Genomic DNA, 17,478 nt, shown 5'->3' with positions numbered 1-17,478 from the left:
CTTCTCTCCTTTCCAACGTGCTCATCTTCGACATCAATCAATCGGGGTTCCAGAGTCTTACCACTTCGCAATGCCACTACGTTGATATGTTCTTTACCCAAATTCCTTGGATTCTCAGTATTGCTCGGCACGGTTCCTTGCGGACTATTATGAAGCTCCATAACCAACTGACCCATTTGGTTTTCCAAATTTTTCAGTGTTGCTACTCGTCTTTGGATCAAAGCGTCATTCTTTGCCATTTACGCTTTCAACAAGTTCCCCAAACTGTTTAATGCCTGAGCTTGAGGTGGTTTTCGAGCTTGCTGATTAAACCCTTGTGATTGGTTGGGTCTTTGTTGTAATAAGTTGTTGTTTGGTCCATTTCCTTGGTTGCTCCAAGAAAAGTTAGGATGATTATGCCATGAAGGATTGTAGATGATGGACTAGGGTCCTTGTCCACTTCTATTTTAATATAGGTTCCCCACATAGTAAACTGATTCAGGATTTGATGGAAAATTCTCAAAAGAATGACCTTCCCCACAGTACACACAGGAAACTACTTCAAACGGACTTGGTGGCTAAGCTGCTAAATTATTAGTACTATTAGCAGTTAACTATTTTAGCGTAGAGGAAATAGACAATACCTGAGCTGATAACGAAGTGAGGGAGTCAACTTCATGAACTCCAGCTACGCGTGTTCCTGAAGCTGTTTGATTTGTTGACAATTGATAGTTATTACTCGTGATCCTCTCGATGATCTCATAAGCCTCATTATAAGACTTAGACAAAACTGCACCATTCACGGAAGCATCTACCATCAATCTTGTATGTGCATTGAGACCATTATAGAATGTCTCCAACTGGATGCAATGAGGAATCCCATAATGAGGACACTTACGAAGTAACTCCTTGAATCGCTCCCAAGCCTCATACAAAGACTCGTCATCGAATTGTTAGAAAGTTGTGATCTCGTTCCTCAACTTAGAGTTTTTGCTAGGTGGGAAATACTTAACGAAAAATCTCTCTGCTAATTCTTACCATGTAGATATGAAACTTGGTGGAAATGAATTAAGCCATGCTCGTGCTCGATCTCGCAATGATTGCGGAAACAACTTCAAACTTAGTGCATCTTCAGTCATTCCGGCTATCTTGAATGAATCACTCACCTCCATAAACAATCGAAGGTGGAGATGTGGATCTTCCGTGGGCATACCACTAAATTGGCCAACCGTTTATAGCATTTGAAACATCATTGGTTTCAATTCAAACTGGATTGCCTCAATATCTGGCCTTCTAATTCCTGGGTTTAACTCACTGAAAAGTGGCATAGCATATTGTTTGATACATCGATCTCTATCATCGGCAATGAGGATAGGATTTTGTACATGATCGGCTTCATAACTTGGTCTTGATTCTGATTTCCAAGGTCTGAATTGACTTGCCTTTGAGTTGTTCGTTCACGTCTTCTTTGTTTGAAAGTTCGATATATTTTAGGGTCTACAAGAACTAAATCAATAATTCAATCTATACTCATAAACACTTGAACAGAAAATCACAAAAATTAAAATGAATAAGTTAGTAATGTTAGAAATAAATCAAATTGAAAATAAATAATTTCACGAAAAAAATGACTATGGCAATAGTTGACAATCCCCGGCAACGGCACCAAAAACTTGTAACGCCAGGGTTTGTGCAAGTGTACACAGTCGTTATCATGTAATAAGTAAGTATCGAGTTATCATCTCCGCAGGGATTGTATTTGTGCTAAGTCACTTAATTTGTAAAATTATATTAACAATTTGGTAAATAAAAACACAATATAGTTGAAAAGTGGTGATTAAAATATATTAAACTAAATGCAAATTATCCTAAGTATGCAAACTATATGAATGAAATAGATTTTAGTAAAATTAAACACAATTTGCAACAATTATAACAAAAATAAATTAGGACAATTACTTTAATTAAACTCAATTCATTATCAATATGCTTAATAACATTCGGAAAAATATTCTATGGCAACTCGATCTTTCCTGAGTTTGGAAACCACATTAGATCCTTTCGGAATCCTTTACTTAGTAAATACGCATTTTACTTATCCTTATTTACTAAGGGTTTCTTAGCATTCGTGTGAGGTAACAGGGACGTGTTAGGTTTGAAATAGTTTCATCACACAAATCTAAAAGCTATGCAGATAACAGAGCTTGGTTAGAGTTGTTATGCAACCTACAATTCAATCAGGTTAGGATCTAAATTGGGCATGCACATTTCAATTATGCGTCCATTAGCCATCGTCTGGTTAAGATTGCTCAGCTAATTCAGGTGCATTTCAATCACGTATGAATGAAATACAAACTTGATTTTAATCGAAAACATGATCGATTGAGGCACAAACATTATAAACATGAATCAAATAAATATTATTTAATCAAAATAATCATCCTAGCTTAAATAAAATTATCCGAGTGGCTTTGTTCAACTTTCTGTAATCAATACAAATTCTCCAACTAGTAACAGTTCTTGTTGGAATCAATTCGTTATGCTCATTTTCAACAATCGTGATTCCACCTTTCTTCGGCACACACTGCACTGGATTTACCCACGAACTATCTGAAATAGGATAGATGATTCATTCTTCTAACCATTTGATCACTTTCATCCACACAACTTCTTTCATAATAGGATTGAGCCTCCTTTGCCCATCAATTTGAGCTCTTTCACCTTCCTCTAAAATAATTTTGTGCATGCAAAATGAATGGCTTATATCTCGAATATCAGCTATAGTCTAACCAATTGCTTTATTAAATCTCTTTAAAACAACAATCAGTTGTTCCACTTGATCTTTCGTTAGTTCTGCTGAAATAATCACAAGCAAAGTAGAACAGTCACCTAAATAAACATATTTCAAATGGGAAGGAAGTACCTTTAGTTCTAGTTTAGGTGGTTCTTCAATTGACAACTTGGGTTGCAAAAATTCTCTAACTTCCAACTCCAACAGTTCAAATCGTGTGGATTGAAGAAAATTTCTCAGATTGGCTTCCATCAATGCCATGCTTTCTTCACCTCCTTCATACTCCAAAGGGTCAAACTTTAAGGATTTCTCCAATGGATCTTCCTCAAAATTGCTTTCCATAGAAACCAAGGTTTCTATTTCTTCCATAACTTAACACTCTTCTGGTGGGTTGGAGAATTTCATTGCTTTAAGAATGTTAAAGGTTACCTGATCGTTTTGAACTCGTATAGTAAGTTCGTCTTTCTGCATATCAATTAACGTTCTTCCTGTGGCTAGGAAAGGTCTCTCAAGGATAATTGGCACTTCGTTATCTACTTCAAAATCTAAAATAATGAAATTAGTAAGAAAAATAAATTTATCAACTCTTACCAAAACATCCTCGATCTTTCTTTTGGGATATGCTAAAGATCGATCCACTAGCTGAAGCGTCACAGTTGTAGGTCTTACTTCACCTATCCCTAACATCTTGAAAATAGACTTAGGCATCAAGTTGATACTCGCTCCTAAGTCACACAAAGCTTTTACCACAATAAGATTCACCAATGTTACAGGGTATAGTAAACCTTCCTGGGTCTTTAAATTTCGGTGGCAGTTTGTTCTGCAGGAACCCACTACACTCCTTTATCAAGGCAACAGTCTCAAACTCACTCCGTCGTTTCTTCTTGGATAGTATATCCTTCATAAACTTCACAATATTAAGATTTTTTTCTAAATCCTTTACCAATGGAATATTTATGTGTAACTGCTTCAGAACATCCAAAAACATCTTGAATTGCACCTCATGTTTTTTATTGTGTTGCTACAATCATTGCAGATATGAAGGTGATGGAACTTTTTGTTAAATCGGACAATTTTTTTGAGTAGGTAAATCTGTATCCAAAGAAGATGTTAAACAATATGAATTCACTAAGTTAGGGTTTACCTTGTCAGACTTTATAGATATTGATTCCTTTGGTGTAGGAACCTCAACATCTGGTTGACTTCCCTCCATTTCAACATGCTCATCTTCGACATCAATCAATTGGGGTTCCAGAGTCTTACCACTTTGCAATGCCACTACCTAGATATAATCTTTACCTAAATTCATTGGATTCATAATATTGCTCGGTAAGGGTCCTTGCGGTCTATTATGAAGCTCCGTAGCCAACTGACCCATTTGGTTTTCCAAATTTTTCAGTGTTGCTGCTTGGCTTTGGATAAAAGCGTCATTCTTTTCTATGTATGCTTTCAACAAGTTCTCTAAACTGTTTGATGCCTCAGCTTGAGGTGGTTTTGGGGTTGCTGATTAACCCCTTGAGATTGGTTAGGTCTTTGCTGCAATATGTTGTTGTTTGGTCCATTTCCTTGGTTGCTCCAAGAAAAGTTACGATGATTACGCCATGAAGGATTGTAGAAGTTGGACTGGGGTCCTTGTCTACTCCTATTTTGATATTGGTTCCCCACATAGTAAACTGACTCGGGATTTGATGGAAAATTCTCAAAAGAATGACCTTCCCCACAATACACACAAGAATCTACTTGAAACGGACTTGGTGGCTGAGCTGCAAAATTATTAGTACTATTAGCGGTTAACTATTTTAACATAGAGGAAATAGATGATAACTGAGCTGATAACGAAGTGAGAGAGTCAACTTCATGAATTCCGACCACACGTTTTCCTGAGGCTGTTCAATTTTTTGGCCATTGATAGTTATTACTCACAATCCTCTCGATGATCTCATAAGCCTTATTATAGGACTTAGACAAAATTGCACCATACGCGGAAGCATCTACCATCAATCTTGTATGTGCATTGAGACCATTATAGAATGTCTCCAACTAGATAGAATTAGGAATCCCATGATGAGGACACTTACGAAGTAACTCCTTGAATCGCTCCCAAGCCTCATACAAAGACTCATCATCAAATTGTTGGAAAGTTGTGATCTCGTTCCTCAACTTAGCGTTTTTGCTAGGTGGGTAATACTTAACCAAAATTCTCTCTGCTAATTCTTGCCATGTAGATATGAAACTTGGTGGCAATGAATTGATCCATGCTCATGCTCGATCTCGCAACAAGTACGGAAAAAACTTCAACCACAGTGCGTCTTCAGTCACACCGGCTATCTTGAATAAATCACTCACCTCCATAAAAAATCGAAGGTGAGGATATGGATCTTCCGTGGGCATACCACTAAATTGGCCCACTATTTGTAGCATTTGAAATATCATTGGTTTCAATTCAAACTGGATTGCCTCAATATTTGGCCTACTAATTCCTAGGTTTAGCTCACTGAAATGTGGTACATCATATTTTCTGATACATCGATCCCTATCATCGGCAATGAGGATGGGATTTCGTACATGATCAGCTTTACTACCTTGGTCTTGATTTTGATTTCCATGGTCCATCTCGACTTGTCTTTGAGCTATTCGTTCATGTCTTCTTTGTCTGAAAGTTCGCTCAATTTCAGGGTCTATAGAGCGTAAATCGATAATTCGATCTATGCTCATAAACACCTGAAAAGAAAATCACAAAAATTAGAAATAAATCAAATTGAAAATAAATAATTTCAGGAAAAAAATGATTATGGCAACAGTTGACAATCCCCGGGAACGGTGCCAAAAACTTGTAACACTAGGGTTTGTGCAAGTGTACATAGTTGTTATCAAGTAATAAGTAAGTATTGAGTTATCGTCTCCACAGGGATTGTATTTGTGCTAAGTCATTTAATTTGTAAAATTATATTAACAATTTGGTAAATAAAAAAACACAATATAGTTGAGGAGTGGTGATTAAAATATACTAAACAAAATGCAATGATCCCTAATGCAAACTATATGGATGAAATAGATTTTAGTAAAATTAAACACAATTTGCAACAATTATAACATAAATAAACTAGGACAATTACTATAATTAAACTCAATTTATTATCAACATGCTTAATAATATTTGGAAAAACATTCCATGACAACTCGATCTTTCATGAGTTTGGAAACCACATTAGGTCCCTTCAGAATCCTTTACTTAGTAAATACGCATTTTACTGATCCTTATTTACTAAGGATTTCTTAGCATTCGTGTAAGGTAATTGGGACATGTTAAGTTTGAAACAATTTAATCACACAAATCTAAAAACTATGCAGATAACAGAGCTTGGTTAGAGTTGTTATGCAACCTACAATTCAATCGGGTTAGGACCTAAATTGAGCATCCACATTCCAATTATACGCCCATTAGCCATTGTCTGGTTAGGATCGCTCATCTAATTCAGGTGCATTTCAATCACGTATGAACGAAATACATACTTGATTTTAATTGAAAACATGATAGATTGAGGCACAAACATTATATGCATGAATCAAATAAATATTATTTAATCAAAATTATCATCCTAGCTTAAATAAGATTAAGCTATCATTGTTGTAAACAAGAAAAAAGAACACATAGCAAACATCTTTAAATTAAATTTAAAGAAAAGAAAGATTAAACCCAGTTCAGAGTGGTTGTCACCCAAGACTCTGACTGATGAGGCTCCTTCACTTCTTTGCGTTGCTCCTTTGCTGATGGCTCTCCAAGGTGGCTGACCAAGGGTTCTTTAAGAGGCTTAATTGCAAAAATCCTTAAGCAAGGATGATGAAGGGGAAAGATAGCTAAAAGAGTTGAGAGAATGATGAATGAGTGAGAGATGATGGGATGAGGGATGATTGAAAAAGTGAGAAATGACCTCTTATTTATAAGTGAGGCAAAGGAGCTGGATTGTTACAAATAGGAGTGTTCATCCTTTGAAATTTCCTCCAAGAGTAGCCGGCCATGAATTGAGGAAATGTGGCTGATTTTTCCTTGATTTTTGGTTAATTTGAGTGCCACAACAACTCAGGACTAAGACTCGGTCATCAGCAAATCTTCGGGAAAATCTCTAATTTCTTTAACTCTTCAAAGACTTAGTATAATTAAGCCAAAAAATGGTTTATGACATCCATGTGCAGCTGAAAATTGGGTTGACTTGGTCCCTAATTTGGACGTTTTTGCAATTAGAAGAAAACTCTTAGACCTGTCCAAAAATAGTAGATAGTTTAGAGGACCAAATAATACAATTTAACCACTTTAATTAATCAATTTACTTAATTAATTAAAACCTAATTTATTAATGAAATATTAAAAATGAATTATTAAATATAAATTTATATTTTATTATTGAATTTAATCATGCATGGCCCACTTTATAGCTTAAAAATATAATATGCTCAAATTAACATAAAATAGCCATTTTATGCATGAAAACTATATAATAAAGTATAAAATCACTTTTTAATAATTTCTATGACCTAATTTCATATTTTCGTGTATTTCATTAATTTATTAAAAAATTACTTGGTTTTAACAACAAATTTAAGTAAAAAGGTAATGAATTATATAGGAAAAATCCTATATATTTTTCAGTTTACACACCCCCAAACTTAAATCATTGCTCGTCCCGAGTAATGTTCATGCACTACACAAGGTCTTGCTAAGGAAAATTTTGCTAAAAGTATAAGTAGCATCAATCTTTGTCTCACAATCATGCATCAATAAATTCATGCTCATAGACCTTCTTTATTAACAAGTAACTCATATACAAATATTTTGAAAATTTTATTCTAAGTTTCAAGATATGCCAACATGAATCATAGTTTGCATGTATGTCACAGCCAATAATATTTTTCATTCAACACAATTTCTCATCAATCAAGCAAAACAATCATAAGGCTTATTTATGATCTTCATATGTTGACCTTAATACTTCCTCTCCACTATGGTCTTTTTATGGTTGTAATGTGGCTCGGTTAAAGGTGTGGATTTTAAGAGATGGAACATTTCAGTTTCAAAATCTTAACCTTTAACTTGTCTTGGATTTCTCAAAATTTAACCTTTTCTCCAAATGAACCTTTGGAAGTCCCCCAAACTTATTTTGAACTCATACTCATACATTTTATTTTTTGGAGACTGAGCAAATTTTTCTTCACTCTTTCTTCATTTTTGTTGTTGTTGTTGTTTTTTTAAGCATGAGCACATACATCTTTATGAAAATTTCCTCAAATGTTGATTCCCAAGAAAACTTTAATTAAGATAGGTGCATAAAATTAGGATAATTTTAAAAAGATGGTACTGGTTTATAATGTAGGTTTATTACAATGAACTGGCCTTTAAGCTCAAAATTATAGTTTCAAGGGTCTAATATCAAAAGGTGGACTTGAAAAGGCTCAAACGATCCAAAGAAAAATGGTTCCTATATCATTTTAGATTTTTATGTCTCCTAGGATTTCGCCTTAAGAGAGTTACTAAGTCAATTCTAAAGATATAAACCTTCATGCATTTCTAATCTTAAGAGAAACTAAGTTTTCATGGCAAACATTACCTAAGACTAAGATCATAAAAACATTCCATATTTCATGATAACATACAATCACTCAGATAAAATAATCATTCATGCTTGCATACAAGCTATCTTATTAAAAATAATTTCTCTAAACATTCATTTATTAAGACATACTTATGAAAGAATGATTTGAAACATACTTGACAATTTTAAAAATTTAAGCAATTTGTTTGACCCTCTCTTTAAAAAGAAGCAATGTCCTCATTGCGAGAATAAAGTAATGAATGAAAACTGAACACCAGGTAGGGTTGTAAAGAAAGAGAGGTGAGTCATTAAGACTGCTTAAATACCAAGTCTTTCTTATTAACCCAATCCTAGACATGTTCATTCCCATTGCCACATCACTTAATCTTTTTCTTTCTAAAGAATTATTTATTCATGCTTCCTATATTTTATTTTGCAAAAATTAAATCCTAATTACTAAAGAAATAAATTCCTAAAGACCTAAAAACAATTAAATAAATAACAAGACAAGAATCCCCCCTTTTATTTTTCTAACTCATTCCCCTTGTCAGTTTGCATCTCCAGTATCTTCTGTCCATGTCTCAAAGATAGCATCTAGGAACTCAGGAACAAAAATGTTAGAGATTTTTTAAAAGTATTTTGAATTGAATCATCCCTAATTTTTTCATATTTACAGTAAGTTTGCTATTGTTTGTGCATGAACTTACACATATCCATCAAAATTGACAACTCTAATTTCCTTGAAATACTTGCAGAAGTTGGCACGGGAGTTGTATATTCAGGTCCAACACTTAGCTTGATTGGTTCTTCTTCTGGCTCAACCCTAGGTTCAGGGTTTTTAGCTACTTCAGCTGGTTGAGGACTATTTGGTTCCTTATCAGATTCTTCTTCTTCAGTGTTTGTAACTGAATCAGCTGCAGTTTCTATTCTATTTGTTGAATCTTCGGTTTCTGGCTCAGTTGGTTCCTCTTGCTCACCGTGGTTCAACTCATGCACTCTCTCTACTAACCTTTGAAGAACATGACTTGTAATGCACCCCTGGACATATTGTCCCTTCAGATTTGCTTGTGTTTTAACACAGGCCCTTAAGCAAAGTGAAGTGATTATTGATGGGAAATAAGCACTTCCTGCCTTCTTTTTAGCACAATCATGAATCTCTTTGAGGATAATTTTCCCAAAATTAATGGATTTTTCTGTCAAGATTGCATATAACAAGAGCATCTGTTCCACTGAGATGGTGCAACTGTGTGAGATAGGCATAAAACTGTAGTGAACAAAATAAAACCTCACCTTTGCTACTGGTTTCAAGTATTCTCTTCGACAAGAATAGCTCCCATACTTTCTTATAATCCATTGGGATCCCAGATTTGTCACAACATCAAGCACTTGTTGAAGAAAATCCCAATTGATATTGCTCATCATACGGTAGTACTCATCTTCTTCAATATCAAGTAAATTAAACAAACCATTGATGGACTTAGAAGTAAAAAGGACCTTTTTCTTTCGAACAATGACTTCAGTAGCATCTTGCCTAGTCAAACTAGCATAGAATTCTCGAACTAGTTCATCATCGGGAAGCGAACGAGAATCACAGAATCATTCCCATTTGAGAGCATTGATTATCTTTCTAATTGGCACAGGAACAACCATCACATCATTGCTCTTCATATTAAAACCTTTTTCTGGCATCATAGGTCGATGCTTGAAAATTGAATCAAATCGCTCTTTCACTTCTTCATCAACCACAATCGGGTTTTCAGGAGTAGTATTTGACGATCTAGTTCTTTTACGAGACATGGTACTTTCCCAAAAATTCGGCAAAGTTTCTGCACAAGAGAGAAAAGAAAAATCGATAAAGTTGGTAACTTGCTACGGCAAAAATCTTGCGATAGCAAGGATGGTTCGGCGACGATCTCTTTTTGGTGGCAATAGGAAATTTCGACAAAAAGAAAGAAAAGGACTAGGTTTCTTTTGGGATTTAAGGTTGACGGCATAAAGAAAAGATTAAGGGATTTTTAGGGTGGAAGCAAATTACTTTGAGGGATATGAAAATTAGTAGAATGAAGAGGGGTTTATATAAGGAAAAATTAGGGCAACATGTAGCAAAAATTTAGCTACATTAAAGTTACTTGGGCGGCAAGTAATGGGTGTGACGGCAAGACCTATTTTTTTTCCTCCTTTTTGCTGTCTTGGGCCTCAAACTCAAACTGTATCTTAAAAAAAACTGATTAGTACTTGGGCCAAATTTGACCACTTTTATTAACAAAAAAATTTAAAATTTAAACTAAACAAAATGAAACTTAAAAATTTTATTTAGGAAATTTCTTCTTAACAAATTACATTAAATTAATTCCCAAGAAAGGTTGGAGGGGTCACAACAGTCTCGCTTAAGTTCCAATCTCCTTAGACAGAATTAATTAAATGTAATAAATTAAGAAAATAAGTTCTAATAATTTATTTATTTACACAATGAGTTCATGAAAATTTAAGGGTCTGCTTAGATGAGTGAGGATTTAATTCACTCAACTTCACCATCCCAGTAGTGTTTGAGACGTTGACCATTAACTTTAAACGTACCTCCATAATTGTCGTTAATTCAATAGCTCCATAAGGATAAACTTGGTAGATGGTATAGGGTCCTTTCCATCGGGATTTCAACTTCCCAGTAAATAACTTCAACCTTAAATTAAACAACAAAACCTTCTGACCTTCTTTAAACTTGCGAGGTTGTATATGACTATCATGCCATCTCTTTGATCTTTCTTTGCATATTTTGCATTCTCATAGGAAAACAAACTCAGCTCTTCCATCTCATCAAGTTGTAACACTCTTCTCTCACCGGCTTGCTTAAGATCAAAGTTCAACAGCTTCAAAGCCTAGTGAGCTTTATTCTCCAACTCTAATGGCATGACATGCCATTCCAAAGACTAACTGATAAAGAGTCATTCCTAACGGAATCTTAAATGTTGTTCGATAGGCCCATAACACATCATTGAGCCTTCGAGACCAATCTTTTCTGTTAGGGCATACTACATTTTCAAGGATACCTTTTATTTCAACTTGCCCATTAGACTGGGGATGACAGGCAGTAGCAATCTTGTGCTTCATATCATATTTGTCAGGCATCCACTTAAGCCATTTGTTCACAAAGTGAGAACCTTCATCACTAATAATAGCTCTTGGTGTCCCAAATCGTGTAAACACATGCTTATGTAGGAATCGCATGACTACCTTAGGATCTAACATCTGATCCGAAAAATGGTCCTTCCGAGTGGCTTTGTTCAACTTTTTGTAATCAATACAGATTCTCCAAGCGGTAACAATTCTCATTGGAATTAACTCATTACACTCATTTTCAACAACAGTGATTCCACCTTTCTTCGGCACACACTACACTGGACTTACCAACGAACTATCTGAAATAGGATAGATGATTCCTACATCTAACCATTTGATAACTTCCTTCCTTACAACTTCTTTCATAATAGGATTGAGCCTCATTTGCCCATCAATTCGAGCTCTTTCACCTTCCTCTAAAATAATTTTGTGCATGCAAAATGAGGGGCTTATACCTCGAATATCAGCTATAGTCCAACCAATTGCTTTCTTAAATTTCTTTAAAACAACAATCAATTGTTCCTCTTTATCTTTTGTTAGTTTTGCTGAAATAATCACAAGCAAAGTAGAACAGTCACCTAAATAAACATATTTCAAATGGGAAGGAAGTACCTTTAGTTCGAGTGTAGGTGGTTCTTCAATTGACAACTTGGGTTGAACAAATTCTCTGACTTTTAACTCCAACGGTTCAGACCGTGTGGATTGAATAAAATTCCCCTGATTGGCTTCCATCAAAGCCATGTTTTTTTTCACCTTCTTCATCCTCCAAAGGGTCAAACTCAAAGGCTTTCTCCAATGGATCTTCCTCAAAATTACTTTCCATAGAAACCAAGGTTTCTATCTCTTCCATAACTGAACACTCCTCTGCTGGATCGAGAAATTTCATCGCTCTAAGAATGTTAAAAGTTACCTGGTCGTCTTGAACTCGCATGGTGAGTTTTCCTTTCTGCACATCAATTAACGTTCTTTTCGTAGCTAGGAAAGGTCTCCTAAGGATAATTGACACTTCCTTATCTACTTCAAAATCTAAAATAATGAAATCAGCAGGAAAAATAAATTTATCGACTCTTACCAAAACATCCAAGATCTTTCCTTCGGGATATGCTAACGATCGATCTGCTAGCTGAAACATCACAATTGTAGGTCTTACTTCACCTATCCCTAACATCTTGAAAATAGACTTAGGCATCAAGTTGATACTCACTCCTAAGTCACACAAAGCTTTACCACAGTAAGATGCACCAATGTTACAGGGTATACTAAAGCTTCTTGGTCTTTCAATTTCAGTGGTAGTTTGTTCTACAAGAACGCACTGCACTCCTTTGTCAAGGCAATAGTCTCATACTCACTCAGTCGTTTCTTCTTGGATAGTGTATCCTTCATAAACTTCACATAATTCGGCATTTTTTCTAAAGCCTCCACCAACAGAATATTGATGTGTAACTGCTTCAGAACATCCAAAAACTTCTTGAATTGAACCTCCTATTTCTATTTGTGTTGCTGCAATCTTTGCGAGTATGGAGGTGATGAAACTTTCGGTTGAACCAGACAACTTTTCTAAGTAGGTAAATCTACATCCAAAGAACATGTTAAAATATCTGAATTCACTAAGTCAGGGTTTACCTTGTCAGACTTTGTAGATTCTGATTCCTTTGGTATAGGAACTTCAACATCTAGTTGACTTTCCTCCTTTTCAACATGCTCATCTTTGACATCAATCAATCGGGGTTCCAGAGTTTTACCACTTCGCAATGCCACTACCTTGATATGTTCTTTATAACAGCCCGATTTTAGGCCTAGTCGGAACAGTGGTTTTGGGACCACAAATTTGATGAGGAAAAATTTATTTTTTATTATATTTTTATGGTCTACAATTTTACAAAATGATTTCCTAAAAATTTCGTTCAAAAATTTCGACGTTTGGGCATTCAATTTAGCTAAAAGGACTAAATTGTAAAAAGTGAAAAAATTAAGTTCTACATGTTAGAAGTGTCCAATTGTGATGAAATTTTAAATTGGAGGTCCTTAAATTGAAATTAGACCATTGGTTAACTTGTTGGACAAAAATGGACAAGAGATAAGTCAAATAGAATATTTTTAAGTTGGGGGCATTTTGGTCATTTAGTAATTAAAGAATTAAAAAGGCCAAAATAGCCAAAAATTTGTCCATCTTCTCCATGATGAACGAAAATAGCAAGGGGGAAGCCATGGTTAGGGTTTTCAAGCTTCCAATCTCTATAGGAAATGATTCCAAGCCCCGTTTTTAATGTTCTTTACGTTTTTGGAGTCTCGGTAGCTTAATTTAGCTTATTCTAGTAATAATTTAACCTAGGGTTTATATTTGGAAAAATACCCATAGGTGAAATGTGTTTATTTTGATGTTTTATGGTAGAATATTAAGCTTGAAATTGTGTGAAACAATTTTTGCTAAGCAATTTTCAGTGAAAACAAGTGAAATGGCATAATCGGTAAAAATTATTATAGTTCATAAGTGCATGTTAGAGCAAGGATTTGATTTTTCTATAGAAGGAAAAAATATTCAGCATGTTATAAAACATAAGAAAAATGAATAAAGTTTAATTTCTGAGCCTAGGGGCAAAATTATAATTTTGTGAAACTTTAGGGGCAGAAATGTAATTTTTCCAAAATATGATTTTTGGACTGGATTGAAGAATGTGAATGTTATATAAGCTAAATATGTTATTATAAATTGACAAAGACGAGAAATTGACATTTATTGGTAAAAAAAGTGAGAAAAAGTAAAAATTCCCGGTTGAACCTTCAGAATGAAAGAGATACGAGTGAAGTTGCTATGTTGTAGTACTATGTGCAGGCTACTACATGTACCGGAATGATAGGTCGTATGTGTAGTACTATGTGCAGGCTACTATGCGTACCAGATAGCTTCGACACGTGCATCATTCATTATAAGGTGGTTGCTATGTGTTGATTCCACCATGTATCTATTATTATTCTGAAGTGTTCATCGGGAAATTGACTAAGTGTAATTGAGTGATGAATATATATGTGGAATTGAATTGAAGGTTGACTTGAAATTGGAAATGAGAAATTGGATTGCTTTAAATATAGTGATAAATTGAATGAATAGTATATGAATTAAAATGAACTATTGGAATGAGATGTGAAAAAATTCAATGGAATAGAGATAGTGAAAAAGTGAAATTATGAAAGAATACACTTTACAACAAAACAGTTTAGACAGCAATAGTTGTGTGACTTTTAAAAATCACCAAAAATGGTGAAAATTAAATTAGAGAGTGAATAAAATATGAAATGAAATCTTAATTAGTTTATTTTTACATAAAAGAAACAGAGCAAGCAAAAGAGTTATATATTTTGAGATATTTGAATTTTAGTGAGGCAGGGTTGGATTGATTTTGGAATCCCCTGTTTTGATTTTGGAAAATAATTAAAAATTGTAAAAAAATAATTATGAGTTATAATTTATATGCTTAGAATCCTTAATGAGTATACTTTCAAAGGAAACAAACAGAAATATCATCTGAATTTTGTACAATGAGATAATTCATTTTTAGTTAGAGAGGTCAGAGATGTTGAGCAGTGAAATAGGGGTGACTTTAAAGAATAAAATGTACTAATTGGCCAAGTAAAAAATTCTAATTTTTTATGGTAAGAAGATATGTGAGTCTAGTTTCAGGGAAAATTAACAGATCTTAATTTGGAGCTCTGTGGCTCTGGATAAAAATTATTTAGTGACTCTGACTCAAATAGACAGCTTTGAATTTAAATATAGTGAATAGTGAAATTATGTATAATGCTATTTGAGCATGTTATATACATAAAGGATGTGGGATGGAGAGGAGGAGGAGGAGTTCAATAAAGTATATGAATGGATTGTGTATAATTGGTTATATGCCTAATTATAATCGATAAACGTTGAAATAGGAGTGATATTTATATTAGTGCATTACTAGTCATGGTAAGCTCATGAAAGAAAATAAAGTTTCATAGCATATGTGTGTGGTATATTTGGCATGAAGTGATTTCATGAGTGACTCATGAATTAACTCATGTTGGTAAGTTGATTGATACGAGTCACAAAGGCCCAACTCAAACTCAAAAACGTGATGGGCTCAAATTACCATAAGTCCCAATAACGAGGTCAAAGGCCAGGCAAATGCATTCAAAACTAAATGGAACCATTCAAGAATTTATTAGCAATGCCTTAGATGCGTATAAGAAGGAAAAAGAAAATCAAGATTCACTTTCTTATTTTCAAGAAACTCAAGAAATCGAATCTTGGTCCAATTTTGCTGTTTTGAGCAATTTCAATAATCAAGAAAATCAAGATTTCAAATCTTGGAAATCTTGGTCCAAGAAACCGAATCTTGTAGCTAAGGCGCATTGGATCTCAGTTACGGGCATCAACGAACAAATTTTGGTAGAAAAAGGATTACAAGCCCAAGTTCTTGAAGGCAAGGCCCAATAAGACGTTCCAAGCCCAATCATGAAATTTAAATTAGACTTAGTTGAAAATCAGGTCAAATTGTCAAAGTGGCCCAATTTGTAAAATTTTAAATATCTAGTTTTAATTTTTAGACTTTATGATTTAATTCCTATGTAAAAAAAATTCAGCCCAAGCAACCCATTAAAAGCCTTGGCCGAATTCCCCCTTGAAATTAGTAATTAGGTTTTTTTTTAGATTTCCTAACAGGTTTAGGAAAATTGTTAGGAGGCTTATATTAAGGCTTGGTTGGCCACCCTTATGAAAAACACATTGATTATACATTAAAGTCAGATTTTTTTTGAGTGAAAACTCTCTTTGAGTTTCTCCAAGAATTTTCTCTTGAGTTTTCTTTAGAAGTAGTTTTAACAATCTTTTTTATTGTGGGAGCCATCTTCAGCCTTCTTCTTGCCATTGTTCCACATTGGAGGGGAGATTCGAGCTGTTTGAAGGGAGTTGTGAAATCTTTATCGATTTCGAGGCTTCTTAGGAATTTTCTTTATTTTTCTTGTTGTTTATTTCTCTTTAAATTTTTCTGCTTGTGCCGATCTATTGATTAACTTTTTTTGCTCTCTTTGTTGTGTTTCCAGCCATTATACTCTTCAAGAATCTGATCAGCACCCTTCTTGGCAGCAAGAAACGTTCCTTAGTCATCCTTTTTAATTGATCTTGCCGTCCTATCATCCTAACTCTGATTCAATTCGTTTTGCTGGACTTTGAATTTAATTTGCTGGTTTTGGTGTTATTCTTTTCAGATTCGGCTGTTTGGAGTCTCTCTTGAATTCAATTTCGTGTACTTGGCTTCCAAGAATAGTTATTCATAAGTGTTTTTGATTCTTCGCTGATCCTTTATTGTTTTGGGTATTTTCGTTTCAAATCTAATTGATTCTAAGTTTAATTTTCTGTTTCGATTCAGATCCGAGCGTCTAGTGCTTTCGTAGGAGTTTCCCATGACTTGACAACTCGATCTTAGTTCGCGCACGACCTTCTATCATTGATGCATAATTATAGTATTCAAATATATACATATTTATAATATTTTTCTATGTGATTCGGAGAAAGTGTAATAAATAGGGTAATGAAAATTCGGCCATGGTGCTAGTTTATGTTAAAGGAGTGTTTTATGGCATATCTTAAGTAATGGAATGTTATAAATTTTGAGGTTAATTTGCTAGTCAAATAAATGACAAATGAATTGATTGCGTATTTGTAATTTTGACACATGCTTGGTATATGAAATGTAATAATATATGCTTGAATAAACTTTAAGTATTCGAATGACATGGATTTGATGGTGATAAGAATCGAATATTGAATTCATGAAGCACAGGTGATGTATTATTGTTGTGTGATAGCTTGGTTCGAGAAATTGATTAGGTAAATGGTAAGTGGAAGCATTTATGGATTTAGAAGAAAATTTGGAATGAACATGAAATTTAGCTCAATTAAATGATTTCATCAATTAAACATTGTGTATACCAGAATGTGTTAGTGAATTACATATTTGTAAATTAACA

At 34.2% G+C, this 17,478-nt stretch overlaps 2 non-coding genes across 2 annotated transcripts; both read left to right on the top strand.

The window, feature by feature from the left end:
- Positions 1 to 855: 855 nt before the first annotated feature.
- Positions 856 to 962, top strand: LOC121215665 (small nucleolar RNA R71). The gene has a single exon (XR_005911641.1). It is a non-coding gene; the product is annotated as a small nucleolar RNA R71 (small nucleolar RNA).
- A 3,864-nt stretch (positions 963 to 4,826) lies between these two features.
- On the top strand, positions 4,827 to 4,933 carry LOC121215857 (small nucleolar RNA R71). The gene has a single exon (XR_005911826.1). It is a non-coding gene; the product is annotated as a small nucleolar RNA R71 (small nucleolar RNA).
- Positions 4,934 to 17,478: the final 12,545 nt, after the last annotated feature.

Source organism: Gossypium hirsutum, chromosome D03, assembly GCF_007990345.1.
Source record: "Gossypium hirsutum isolate 1008001.06 chromosome D03, Gossypium_hirsutum_v2.1, whole genome shotgun sequence".
Classification (NCBI taxonomy): Eukaryota; Viridiplantae; Streptophyta; class Magnoliopsida; order Malvales; family Malvaceae; genus Gossypium; species Gossypium hirsutum.
The sequence above is the reverse complement of the archived record's forward strand: the minus strand, read 5'-3'. Positions and strand labels throughout refer to the sequence as shown.